This window comes from Dromaius novaehollandiae, chromosome Z (assembly GCF_036370855.1).
Source record: "Dromaius novaehollandiae isolate bDroNov1 chromosome Z, bDroNov1.hap1, whole genome shotgun sequence".
Classification (NCBI taxonomy): domain Eukaryota; kingdom Metazoa; phylum Chordata; class Aves; order Casuariiformes; family Dromaiidae; genus Dromaius; species Dromaius novaehollandiae.
The window spans coordinates 42,603,490-42,617,245 of NC_088132.1; the positions used below are offsets into that span (position 1 = coordinate 42,603,490).

Below are 13,756 nucleotides of genomic sequence, written 5' to 3' on the forward strand. Positions count from 1 at the left end.
CTTCCATCTCCTATCAAAGTAAGGTGAAATTATGACAAGAAATTTCACTACGCTCTACTGAATCAGCAGCTTACATGAATACACACAAAGGAGAAATTCAAGCTGCATGCTCTTTCACATACTAAAACCAAAATTAATCAGCAGCCTAAATTTATGCAAATGCACTGTTAAGATTTAGATATGCATTCTTCTTCATTATGAAAATTATACAAGTAGCAACTATCCAGGAATCAGGAATTTTGATGGGCTCTTTTTAGTCTGAAATCCCAATAAAGATAGGCAAAAACACCAACATTTTCTGAAAACTTAGTTTTATATTAATCAGAGCAGGGGGTTTTTTGTATTTAATATCAATAAGCATATATACTCAACATGCCCTGAAGAGGTTCTGCTCAAGAACCTCAAGCTCAACAATTTGTGATATTTTAATTAAACCTCCTTACGAAAATATTTCAGACCCCATTACTGTCTTTCAGCCATAAAAGCTATCATTATTACCAGAGCTTTCTATTTTTATAAAACAACTTCTGTAGAACAGAAGTCTAGTCTTAGCAAAACCCTAACATGTCTCTTCTCAACCATGTGGTAAAAGCAGAGTGTGCTAATGCACTCTATAGCGGCTGAAAATTTTTCACAGTGTAGTTTCTTCTCTTAAAAATTGTAATCCTTGCACCTAATGTTCATGAAGATCTCTATTATAATTTAGTAAGGTTAAAAAGGACTATCAACTCTGATTTCTTTCAATAGCCACAGATTTTATCCAGCTACCCTATGCTAAGCCAAATATCTTGTCCTTGTTATTTTTTACCATTCTGCTGATTTTTGCCATTCACTCCCAGGTCACTGATGGGGAATTGTTCTTCAAGAGCATATCACACTGAATTCAGGAAGAAAAGAAATGTATGTAGCGGTAGACCATACTGCCTTTAAAGCATATTCTTGATGTTTTCCAATTAGTTACTTATTCATCCTTTCAATACACTTCAGAAGAGATTTTTCTGAAGTCCCAAGCCTAAGGCTTCTGACTTGCAAGAGTGCCCGCGCTGGGCGGGCTCAAGGGGGCCTGCCCCAGCTGTCCGCCCTACCCATCTCCACCAGGCTCCCACCCAGGGAAGAGGGGAGGGCTCAGCTGCTCAGGCAGCAGCTGCCGAACCACTGCAGATTACTGCTTGACATACTAAGGTAATCTGAAATAGGTGTCGGTTTAATTTACTATGCCGGGCCATTAACCACAATGGTTCAGCAGCTGTTACATGAGCAGTTCCAAAAGAGGGGCAGGGCTGACAGACAGGGGCCAAACGCAGACCAGCTGCTCCAAGGTAAGCCAGCCCCCCTCGTTAATTTTAGCTCTAAATGGACAACTGTATATGGTTACCTTTATCAATACACTGGAAACCTCAAAGAGAATGAAGTGAGGTTTATTTGGCCATACTTATTTTGAACATATCAAACCATGCTGATTTGCATTAATTCAATTTCTCTGTTGACTGAATCCTTTATCAGCTTTTCCACTGTGCTGACTGGAGCTTGACTTCAGGTTAAATGTCCAATGGTTTATATATAGATGTTTATCTGCTTCTTTTTTAACTCTAGAAAAGTACCAGCACTCTCCTAAGTCTTTTTTGCTATTCTAATAATTTGTTAAAAATGAGCATCCATGGTCCAGAGACTGACTTACTCAGTTCAGTCTGGGGCAAGTTTTCCAGGCCTGCTAATTTACAAATCCTTAGCCTTCATAGGTGTTGTTTAATACTTTCCTTGTGTACTCACTGACAAATACTCCATCCCCTGCAGGTGATTAAAGTCCATTATCCTGATTCTTTCCAGAGAGTGCAAAAAATCATATTTCTGCCTTTTCCAGCATCACTGTGAACAATTCTGTTACTTCCACCTGGTGGCAAGCCTATGCCTTAGTAAAATGCCTTTTGTTGCTAATGTATTTAATCCTCCTACCCCTCTTTGCATCAAAGAGCCTCAAAACTTCTGGGCAGTAGCAGTTGGAGAGGAAGTTATTTAGCTTTTCACCTGGGCTACGTGGGCACACAAACAGAATGAGGAGAATGTCCACAAGGAGAAGGGCAGTGTTACAGATCTGGCACCTTCAGTTCATAGCCTCACTCTGCAATAATGCGCCCAGGTACATCAGCCAGAGGGATGCGGGAAGGAGTGGAAAACAGCCATCACTGAAAACTTTTTCGGTTGTCCATAAGCTTGTTTTAGCAACGAGGACTCTGATGTCAGAAAGTGGCCTGCAATGTATGCAATGGTATTCCTTTTAATAATGTCCAAAATGAAATTTGAAAGTTGTTCATGAAATGATATCAAAAGATAATCCCTAGATTAGGCACCCTCTGAATTCTCTACTTTTGGGAAGGATTTTTTTTTTTTGGCCTTGTAGGAAAAACAAGGCCCAGATCAAAAGCCATTACTATTACCAGTTTCCTAATAAAATGTATGAAAAGGTCAATCCCTCTAAAAGGAGGTCACGCTCAACTTTCCCTACCTAAACCTCAACTGCATCAGAAGGATTTTCTTCTTAGTTTTTCTATCTATCTCTGCATGAGGGTTAGCATTGTACAGTGGAATAAAGTATTTAACTGTTAATATACCTGTCCTTCCTAAATCCTTTCAGCTGTGGGCAAGGGTGGGGGTTATGCCTCCCCCTCTTTTTTTCCTTAAATGAATTTGTAATTTGGCAAGATCTTTAGAGACATTGGTAGATTTTGGGACGCTGTTCCTTACGTTCAATAACACAGAAAGTATGCTGCAAAACCTACAGTGCACCAAGTTTTGAAAGACAGCCAGAATTTTATTAATCACAAGTAAACACGCAACACCCTGGAACACAGATATTGCAGAATTTCATACACTTTGTCCTAGCAATGACTGTCTTCACAGTTGACATTCTTGCCCTGTACTCTCCAACCATCCTAACAAGCAGACACATCATCTGTTTTTCCTAACCAAAAGGCAACTTGGCACATAAAGGTCCCAAAATAATAAATGATCCACATCCTCTGCATTCTGTAAGAGCAGGAGAAGAAGGACAATTATGATGGCAGTCTCATCTGAACTCTGAATTGCCTTGCTTGTTATAGGTCAAGTATGAAGGCTTTTGTGGTTTTTGTTAACTAGAAACAACCCCACATTTAGGATTTTACTAGAAATTGCTAACAATCCAAATAACATTCATAACGACACCAAAGAAAAGAGGAAAACGCGTAAATCCTACATTTCAGGCTACAAACAGTCAAGTTGAGCTTTTATCACATTGTCAAGGAAAAAAAAAAGCCGAAAACACTTCTTCCTTTAGAATTCTGGGTTGGGAAGTTCCCTAGCTTGTTAGTCATGCTGCATTCAGAATACGGCTGTGAAAATAAGAAACATGATTTGCATTTAAATACTATATTGAACACAAAGCCGTTCAGACACCATTTGAATCATAACTTATATTGGACCAAGGATGATTCACAAGCCTGCATACTCATTCTTCATGATGATCATCTTCGCTATTCGTAGCCAAGTGTATGCCCTCACTACATATGACTTGCTGCTTACTTATTATTTCTCCTAATCTTCTAACAGTCCAATTCCAGAAGGCGTAAGCTATTAAAATCCTGAGAGAGGTCTCTTATTCTAGGTGAAAATACAAACTAAAACCATTAACATGAAATAAATCGGTTTTAAGTAAAAGAGAAAATGAAAAATATTATTTTAAAATAAGAAAATACGGAAATATCTTTCCACATTGGGTGATCTATCAGGGTCGTCTTCAGGGTTTGCTTCAGCACCTGAAGCAAACAGAAGACCATTTGTCTTACAGGAAATAACATCAGCATCTGTTCACACAGGTCCTGTTTGAGTTTGGGAAAACAACCAGCTGAGATTCAAGTTTTCACTGGCAACAACTTATTGTCACAGCATATCATCAGCATCATAGCCTGTTTTTAATACAATTTCATTACATTCGTGAAAAAGTAATAAATTACGTTTCATCAACATAAATATCCTACCAACTGAATTGAGATACACACATAAATCCGATATAGTAATTTGTAAATCAAAGGAAACAATTTTAGACATGCATTTCCAACATGTTATTTTATATCATGCTGATAATATACTAATAATTACAGTGTTCTATGACAGCATGTATCAGAACACATATCATAACCCAACAGTGTGCACAAATATTTTGGCAAATATGATTATGTGGATTCCAGGGACAATGTTTAGGAAAGTCTGCAATTATGAATTATTTAAAGAATTTAAAAGCTATCTTTTATTCATGCTGCCATTTTTAAGAGTGAGACTGCTGCTTCTCGTAGCAGCTACATAGCTTGTTACACAAAACAGTACCAAGATTCTCTGAAGGTCTAAAAAAGTAAAGGAAGAAGCATCACCGTAATAATTATTGCAATCACTATCATGCTTTGTCATTCTCTTTCTTTTCAGGAAAAAGAAGCCAAAGCGCCTTTGCCATCTTTTGCATCTTCTAATATTTGAGCAACTAAAATAAACATTCAAAACATTATAGGACAAACATCCAGTATCACCAGTTTACCTTCTGACCCCAAGTACTCCAACTGGTAAGTCCTCAACTAATGTTTTAAAATTTAATGTTGTCCAGAGTGTATCTCACTAACAGACACCTATGACATCCATTCTAGAACAAGCATATGGCCTACATGGCAAATGTTTTGAGAGGATGTTTAATATAAAACAGAATTTCAGTATCTGTATTTTAGAGTTTTCTTTATCAAAGCTTTTTCATACACCATTGTATTTAACAGAACTGAGGAGGAAGAAAAATATTTTACCACTTTCTTGTAGTCTCCATAAATACAGTAAAGTCTGCTTCCAGAAAACTACTTTCAGTGCTTATATTTATAGGTATTTTTCCAGAACTGTAGTTTTGATAAAAATAATCAGAAATCTGCACTAAAATTAATAGAAAAATTGACTAAGTATTAAAAATATTTAATAGAAAGAACATTAAGGAGCACTTCCCATGCAATAACAGAGGGAGAAAAAAATACTTAAAAACTGAAATTAACGTATGCTATACTATTCACCTATGCACAGCAATTTACTGAAGATACTTCCACGCCAGTGAAAGAGCTAGATGTTTCCTGCTACACCTTTAGAAGGCATCTTTCAGTGCACAGCCATCCAAATCAAACTAGGCAGAACTGGGTTTTGCTGATGCCTTGAAGAATAGTCTATCAAATGAAAAACGCTCCCTACGGTTCACGGCCAGGGTCCTGGACCTAGGTGGATAGAAAGCACTTTAAATTTTGACCCAGATAATAAATACAACCAAATCATTCAGCAGCACACGTTTCTCCCCCCCACAAAAACGAAAACTATGTTACAGTCTTGGCAGAACCGGAGCGTTTTGCTGGCAGTGACCTAATTACTAGGATAAAAAGCTGCATATCTGACAAAGAGAAAGGAAGGACCCACCGCTTCATACATAATTTATTACGATTTCCCACAGCGTTCAGGTTAAACCACAGCTCCCCGCATCTCTTTGTGATGGTAAACGAATTTTCGAGGAGCCGGGGGATCCTCGGGCCCCGGCGCCCCCCGGCCCCTCCGCAGCGCTCTCGCCGCCGGCGCGGGGACGCGCTGCCGCAGCGCGGCGGCCCCACCGCGGCCCGCGCAGCCGGGCGGCCCCGCGCTACCTGCCTCCGCCGCTTTGTGCCCCGCGGCCGGGGCTCGGGCGGCGGCTCCTTCTTTGTTACGCGGCGGCCGTTTCCCTAGACACGGCGCTTCCCCCTTTCTAGGTCAGCGAGCCCCCGCTTTTCCTGAAGCCCGTTTTTAGCCACAAAAGCCGCTTTCTTCTCCCTTCCCGGCGCTGCCGCCTCCCTGTCAACGGCACGGCGGAGAGCCGCAGCCAGACGCCCGGCTCTGCCACGGCGATGGGGCGGGCGGCCCGCGCTCCGGCCCGCTCCCCGCCGCCTGTCAGGCGGCCCCGGCCGCCCCGCGCCGCCGCCACCGCACTCACCCCATCGCCGCGGCCGGCTGCGCCTCCATCCCGCCGCCAGCGCCCGGCCCCGCCCGCACCCACCGGCTGCGCCGCGCCGCGGCCAATACGGCCCCGCCGGTCACGTGCCGCCCGGCCCCGCCCGCACAGCCAATGGGGCGGCGCGCCCGGAGGAGCCCCCGCCCCCGCGGGGGGAACAGCTGCTCCCCCCCGCCGCGGGGAGGGGGCGGGGCCGCAGCCGCTCCCCGAACCCGCGCGCTGGGCTGAGACGGGGCCGCGCTCGCCCCGCCCCCCCCCGCGCGCGCGCCCCTCCGCGGCCGCCCCCCTCCCCCGCCGCGCGGGTGCGAGAGGCGGCGGCCGGGCGGGGAAGGCAGGGCGCGCGGGGGCGGCGGCTGCACGAGCCCCTGCAAGGCCGCTCTGCCGCCGCAGCACTGCGCTGCCAGGGGACGGGCGCAGCACCCCGCAGCCAGGAGCTGCTGCCACTGCGCGCACAGCTCGCAGGCACGCATCGCATACAGCCTGGACCGGGATTTCTCTTAACGCCCCTCTGCTCCCACCCTAACTTTTGGGGAGGTTTTAAGCCACTGACAAGGCGGGCAGGATCTTGTCATAAATGCAAAAACCGACCCCCATTCTATACTGCAGCATTAATACTCACTGCTCCATAGCAATGGGTATGACACTTGAATTCTTCCTGGGGGAAATAATCCCCTAAGTATCTGCATCACTTCTCTTGCGAAGATTATCACTCTATAATCTCTTCTCCCAATGAAAAGAGACAGGCGCTGAATACTATGCAAGACTACAAACAAGCTTGTGCATTTATATGAGGATTCAAGCACTGATCATAGCTGTTTTTAGAAGAAAGTTTCTGCATATACTAGAAGGACATTGTATCATTTCTAAAGAAAACATACAGATACTGCTTATTCAAAAGAACTGTATCTTACAGTGTTATCTCTAACGTATTTAGAGTTCAGTAAAGCATCAGTCTCATGCACTTTGCAGACACAAATTTTTGTCATTACTGCTTGGTAGCTTTGTAAGAGATGTATGCATTTAAGCCACACCAAATTAGAACAGTAAGTGCAAGCTCAGTGATGAGTCTTGGAGAAAAATCCAGAAGATGAACAAACAAATCAATTCAGGACTATTTTAGAACCTCCTTCCAGAACCAAGCCCTCTCTCCAAGGATAAAGATGTAAGGAGCTATTCATGAAGAAGATGCAAGAGCCTAAAGCAGCATCCTAGTGAATACAACAGACAGCAGAAAGCCTGCCATAGTCCAGCTGTTTGAGTTTGTGGTCTGTATCTACTCTTTACAACGTTTTATAGATAGCAGGTAATAAGTGGGATGCTGTTTAAAAAAACTCCAGTTCTTTCTTACATAAAAGGCAGCTTTGTTAAGAAAAAAAGAAAAAGCACAGTATTAGTCTTTTTTATTCTCTGGAAGAAGTGTTCTAGAATAAATCTATGAGCAGTGCAGTCCAACATCTCAGCAAAATACAAGACTTAAAAATTGCAATGGTTTATGAACTAAGCAAGTGAATGTCCTTCCCTGTGTCATGTTATTACATAATTCATGGCAATATTTGCTCAGGCAAGTGGACATAAGGATGTGTTTTTAATGAGCTATCTACCCTTACATGCCTGAGGAAGCCCCATTCCTCCCCTAATCATTTCTTTGATTCGTACGGTACTAGCAGACCCCTGATACCTCGGGGTGCCTTGGAGGGACCAAGCAAAATTAAAGGCACTACAGGCCTATGTAGGGAATGTGAGCAATGGCACCACAGATACTTAAATACAGCTACTTCCTTTTCAGCTGCGTTTCCATGGCTCATTTTTCTAGTCACTACTAGACAACGCTCCAGTCCCAGGAAAGCTGCGCTTTGTCAGCTAACCTTTCGTCAAAGCTCTTCAGGAATAAGGAGATGGTGTAACATTATGTTGTCTGTTACCTTCAACGTGGTAATCACACACAATCTTCTTTAAATGGTAAACCGAGCAAACTGGGGTAGTACTCAGGGACTCTCTAGGATGAGAATGATGAAAATGTCTCATGCTACATATTTGCTACACAGCTTCCATTAATTACAGCCATGTTTGATGTCCTCCCAATTTCTGATGAACTCAATTTCAGACTTGCATATACCACTGACTGTACTAGTGAGCTGTTAATCCTTCAGCCGTAAGAGACTATCTATCACATTACTGTCGGTCTTAGAAGTTTAGAACCTAGTTTTGCATTAAATCTACACCCATCCTGCTCTGATGATATGCCACTGCTTCTTCCCTCAAAAAAGGAAAACTAAATTCTCCTAGATGTTGTGCAGCTCTCTCTATCCCAAAATTATTTAAGTCAGCATAGCTCAAATAAGTGCACATATAGCTCACAACATTTATGTTATCAGTTGGCAAGCTGCTGTAACATGAGTTGTGGTTTATACTCCAATTAGGTCAAATTGAGAATTGTAATAGTTTTAAATCATGTTCTTTATTTGCAAGTGCAATATGGTCTAGAATGGCAATTTTAAGTGTTCAAAGCCACACTAAATGCCAGAGAAACTGAAATCCTATATACTTTAAAGCTAAAATACATACTTTAAGGAAAAAACTAAGCTGTGAAGTAGACTTAATTTTCATAAATCTCTTTCTAGAGTCCAGACTGGGAATATCAGAGATCAAAAGCTTCATAATGTATGCCATTCATTTATCCACATCACACCGCACTTCTTGCAACTCTGAAAAGCCATAAGCTATAGTTTTCAGTCTGTGAAGTTAGTCCTGACCTATTGCTTTATGAGCCTGGTACTCACAAGTTGGCATAGGTTTAAGTAAATTCAGTGCTAAAGAAAAACGTTACATTCACTGCTCTATAGCCTGAAGTTCTGTATTTAATCACAGAACAAGCAGAGCATAAGCAGCAGCGCAGAGTCTCTAATACCTCCTGCCAACACGACAGCTGAGTGGGAGGCAGAAAGCTTTCCCTTCCTTGCTCATAGTAATGCCCATTCTGTGACAATTTCTATAAAAAATGGCAGCTTATGTTTTGTGTCTGTCACATGCACTTGCCTCCAAAGAAAAATCCCATTTTAAATGAGTTTCAGTTTAATATACAGCATGTTACTAGTAATAAGGTGACCTTCCTCATACTGTCTATTCCAGTGGTGTTAAAGCACTGACACATATAACCAAACAGGTGAATGATATTATGATATAAACTTTGTTTACTTCTTTCAAAACTGCTTTCTAGGTGCAGTACCATCATCTGTTGACCCTGGTATTAATGAAGCAGCATTTGATTAAAAAAAAATAAAAAAGCATCAGTGTCTCTTGGAAAGAAAAGGAGAACAGAACGGAATTACACACACACAAAAAAGTCTTGTTCAGACTTAATTTTACTTTTGGCTAGTTACTTTCTAATCTAGCAGAAAGAACAAGCTAGCCTTCTCATTTCCTGAAAAATACCATTGCCAAAACCCAGGACAAGTCTAGGAATACCTACTACATATCTGTAATACATAAAAACTTAAAAATCTATTAAGAGAACTAAATCTTTGCAGGTAAGCTACGAACTCCTAGGGACACAAAATTTTAATATTTGAAAACATCAGCTCAGTATTCACAATTCAACTATTTGTAATATTTTGGCCCAGATCCCTGTAAGTCTACCCAGAACAGTGTTCCCAAACAGCTAAATGAGATTTTTTTTTTTGCTGTAGAAGAGGAATTAGCAATCTTTTCATAGAATACTTGATGCAAGTCAGGCACTGTTTCCCAATCTCTTACTGCATTTATTAAAATCCACTCTGAAACCAAATAAAATTAAGCCATAATCCTGTTTTTTTTAACTGCCATACTTGTCTCCCTCATCTACAAAGTAGTGCTAAACAGAAGCTCTCAGCAGATTAAGGCCCATGTGTTTCTGAAAACAAAGGATGCTCCCCCAAACATTCATTTGCTTCATACAATTAAGAATATTACAACAGCAAATGCAAGAGACCATGGGTTTTTTTTAGATAGCTTGATCATAAATGGGACAGTTTTCTGTGCCTTCACCACCTCACCCTCTGCAGCAGTACCCTTCTCCCTTGAGGCCTTTCACCACTTCATATATTTAAAGTGATTGATATTTCATTACTAGTCATTGTGCATGCACAGTACTAACTACCTCAGAGACTCTGGGCACAGCAAGTGGGTTGGATAATGAGTTAAATTCTCTCTGTTGCCAGGCACTATGCTTGGTATTACTTGCAAATGTGAAATGTAGCATTGGCAACTTAAGATCTTGTCTTCAGAACTTCACTTACTAATACAAAATGCAAATTTTACACATTGATTTACATCAGGCTGCATCTTTGGGGGGGGGGGAATAAGTGGCATAAACAGATTTTATTAACAGAAAACAGTACACCCTTTCACATGGTCAGTTAACTACAGGAAAGACCTGCAACACAAGCTGAATGAGAAAAGCAGAGAAATGCATGCTGCTTAATTATTTCATAAATAAGTCAGATTTACAGAATGCTATCATCTGCTCTTTAAATCCATTATTATGTAATGCTCTCTATCATTTGCAGTTTCTCAGTTCTGTCTGGAAGTACTGTATCCTCTGGGACATCTCCCACTCATACTTTCTTCCCTCTTACTAAATTTTTCCATCTCCATACAGGTTTCTTGCTGCAACTTAAATAAGTGAAGATTTTGTGCAGGGAGAAGGAGCACATCCCTCCTCACTACAGTTACAGCTAACAACACATCGAGGACCAATTTGTAATATTGGCCATATACATTCTAAAAACAGTACAACAGCAGTAATGGAAGGAGTTATCCTAGCAAGCCAGTAATCCAGCAAACTTCACCATCCATTTACCCACTCTTTTATCTCCACTGCATAATGAACCTCATCTGACACTAACTTCATGTCACATTAACTATGGTTTCCTCATCCTCTAATTAAGAGCATCACAGTATCCTTCTATTGTATTGATTTGTTTCCTCTGCTGCAGCTCTTGTCATGCATGTAAGTAGTTCTATATCTGTGCTGTAATTACTTCTTAATCCAGCCATGCCATGCATTTTCTTTCCTTCCTAAACAGCTGCATATTATTACATTCCCTTTACTTCCGACAGTTTTTTTCCCACCTCCTCTTAATACTATTGCAGAGTAAGGCACAACACTTGCCAGACCTCATTTCTAGTGTACTTATTCAGAGTACAGGTCTTTATCTAGGAACGTTTCTGTTCAAATATCAACAAACTGAGCTGTTACTTATCCTGGGCCTCACCTCTAAGATGTCAGGAGGTAGCAAGTCAGATCAGCGTTGTGCTATACCTTAAGATCTTCTGATGAAACGCAACAGAGAAATAGTCAATACAAAAATATATCAGCTCTTTCCTTCTCAAACTGCAGATGTCTTTGTCTTACCCAATACTAACATTCTGCATTAATTTTCATAAAAACTTGTTTTTTAAATGGAAAAAAACCCCAGTCCTTTCCAAAAGGCTCTGCTGCAACAACATAAAAGGAAGAAAAGTTTGAAAGGCAGAAGAAAATGAAAGTGGATGATGCTCAGTCAATCCACTAGAAAGGTGGACTTTTTACAGAAATTTGGAAAACTGTTTTTCACAGATGTGAGCTAGAAAAGTGTCATTTTTCTGTATCGCTCACTGAAAGAGAGAGTCTAGAGTAACCAGCTAAACAGAGAGCTGACTTTCAAGTTTAGTTTATTTTACTCCACAGATTCATGTATTTGCCCACCCACTTATTCCAGAACTCCAGCAAAGTAAAGGCTTATTCAGCCCCTTTGTAAACCTGTAATTGCACGCTCTAACCCATCTTTAATTCAGCTTCAGTAATCAGTTAACTTTACTGAAGGCAGCATGTAGCGCTGAACATCTTTCATATAAAAAACGGTGTCCAGTGTACCTCAGCAATTCTCTGGGAAGCTTTTCCACAGTAAAAGCTCTTCCTAAGGGAATTTGCTTATTCATACAGATTTCTCCTCTCTACCCCATCTTGGCCATAGAATAGCAAGAGATGGAAAGCTTAGAGAGAGATTAAGTATTTGATGTTTCTCAGTATTTCCCTCAGACTGCCATGCTCTGGATCTGTCCTAGCTGCACTACAGTTACCTTTTGTTATCAAATCTTTTCGTCTTAGAATACTTTATCCTTAGCTGTAACTCAGCTCTTGGCTTTTCACACAGGGTTGCACAGCTGTCAGTTGCTCAGAGACCAAATCGGAGTCAGCGCTGGCAGAAGAAACTGAGCACATGCCTAGAATACCTACAGGGGCCTGAGTTACAAAGACATATTTTGCTCATTCTTAATATTTAGCAGACACAAGAAGCTACAACATTCACATCTATTCACGACAAATGGATGACCACACATGCAAATGGATGATCAGATCCAGTTTCTTGGTAAGCTGAGGTTGAAAAGTCACTGCTAGAAAAAAATGCACACTACCTGGTTGTGTGAGCTTTGTAGGGAACCTGTGAGCATCCCCAAACCCCACAACACTTTGAAAAATGGAAGCTCTATTATTTCAGTGGAATATTTACCTTTCTCTTGACAATCTTCTTTTCAGTCTTCCCTTTGTTTAGGTTGAACCAGATGTCCTTCATCCAAAAGCTGATTTGTTGTAAGCATTCTGACATTTTAGTAGTGATAAATCAGTTAATCTATTTAGCTGAAGGTCATCAACATGTGCGTTTTGCCTAGCATACTGAAAAGGGAGGGTCCATTCTTGTGGGACCCTGTAAACAAAGACCTTCTTTAAAAAATAAAGTGTGCTAAGAGGAAAAAAAATCCAGCTACTAATTTTGCTATACCATATTGATGATAGCTTTTTAACACCCGTTGCAGCAAAGGCTGTGGCAATGTCTAGAAATACAACACAAAATCATGGCTGTGAGTCCCTTTAGTGTCATTAGAATCTCTTAAACAATTAAATCAGGACCTAAGCCTCAGAGACTTATCTAGAGGAAGATGTTCATAGCAAACCAATCTAGAAAACTCTCCTTTCCAAGATAAACTGTTGACACGAACTATGAGCATACATGCATCTTCATTAAAATCTCAATGCCTCCCCCCAAAACAAACAAAAAAACCCAAACAAGTTCCAGCGCATAACAGTAAACACTAAAGAGTTCAAAGAAGGACCTCAAAAATGGCTCAGAGGTTAAGATTTATACTGTACGGCTTAAAGAATACAACTTACTTGGCTCAGCAAAGAGGAGGCTGATTTTTATTACAAAAATATTAAAAATATTTCTGATTTTTTCAAAAGCTTAACAAGATCTAGTAGCTGCAAATTAGACAAACTGGAATTAAATTCCCTAGTATCACTATGGTTAATTGAATTACAAAAGCCTGTACGAACCAAGTCTATAAGGTGAGACAAGATACTTAAGAAAATTTGATTCTGAATGTTCAGCAACTTTCGCATAGGGGTCAAACTGAATGGCGTGGGTCTTCAATCTGAGCTTGAAATGCACTACAGTTCATGAGTCATTGGAGCCTTCAAGAACTGTAATTCTTTGCAGTGTATGTACACTCATAACACACTGCAATGATTATAATCAAGTCTTACACTACAGAGATTCAGTTGATTGCTTGTTAAGGTCAGGACAAAAAGTCCTCCAGCTCTTCTTCCCAAGGCCGATTGCAGAAATTGCTTTGTTGTTAGTTGCCTTTTGCGAACGCAGAGCTGAGCTGGTGCTGGAGGTGGCACTCTCCTGGCACAGACTGGTGCTCCCA

At 41.1% G+C, this 13,756-nt stretch overlaps 1 protein-coding gene across 3 annotated transcripts in view; it reads right to left on the minus strand.

Annotated features, from left to right (window-relative positions):
• Nucleotides 1-13,756, minus strand: part of LOC112995240 (APC regulator of WNT signaling pathway) — a 94,613-nt gene that overhangs the window by 66,865 nt on the left and 13,992 nt on the right. The window contains exon 1 of one of the 3 annotated variants that reach the window (XM_064501246.1): nucleotides 6,011-6,113. The exons of the other annotated variants lie outside the window; for them this stretch is intronic. The gene's annotated coding sequence lies outside the window, so the exon portion shown is untranslated. Of the gene's footprint in view, nucleotides 1-6,010; nucleotides 6,114-13,756 lie in introns of those variants that run through there. 3 annotated transcript variants of the gene reach the window in all.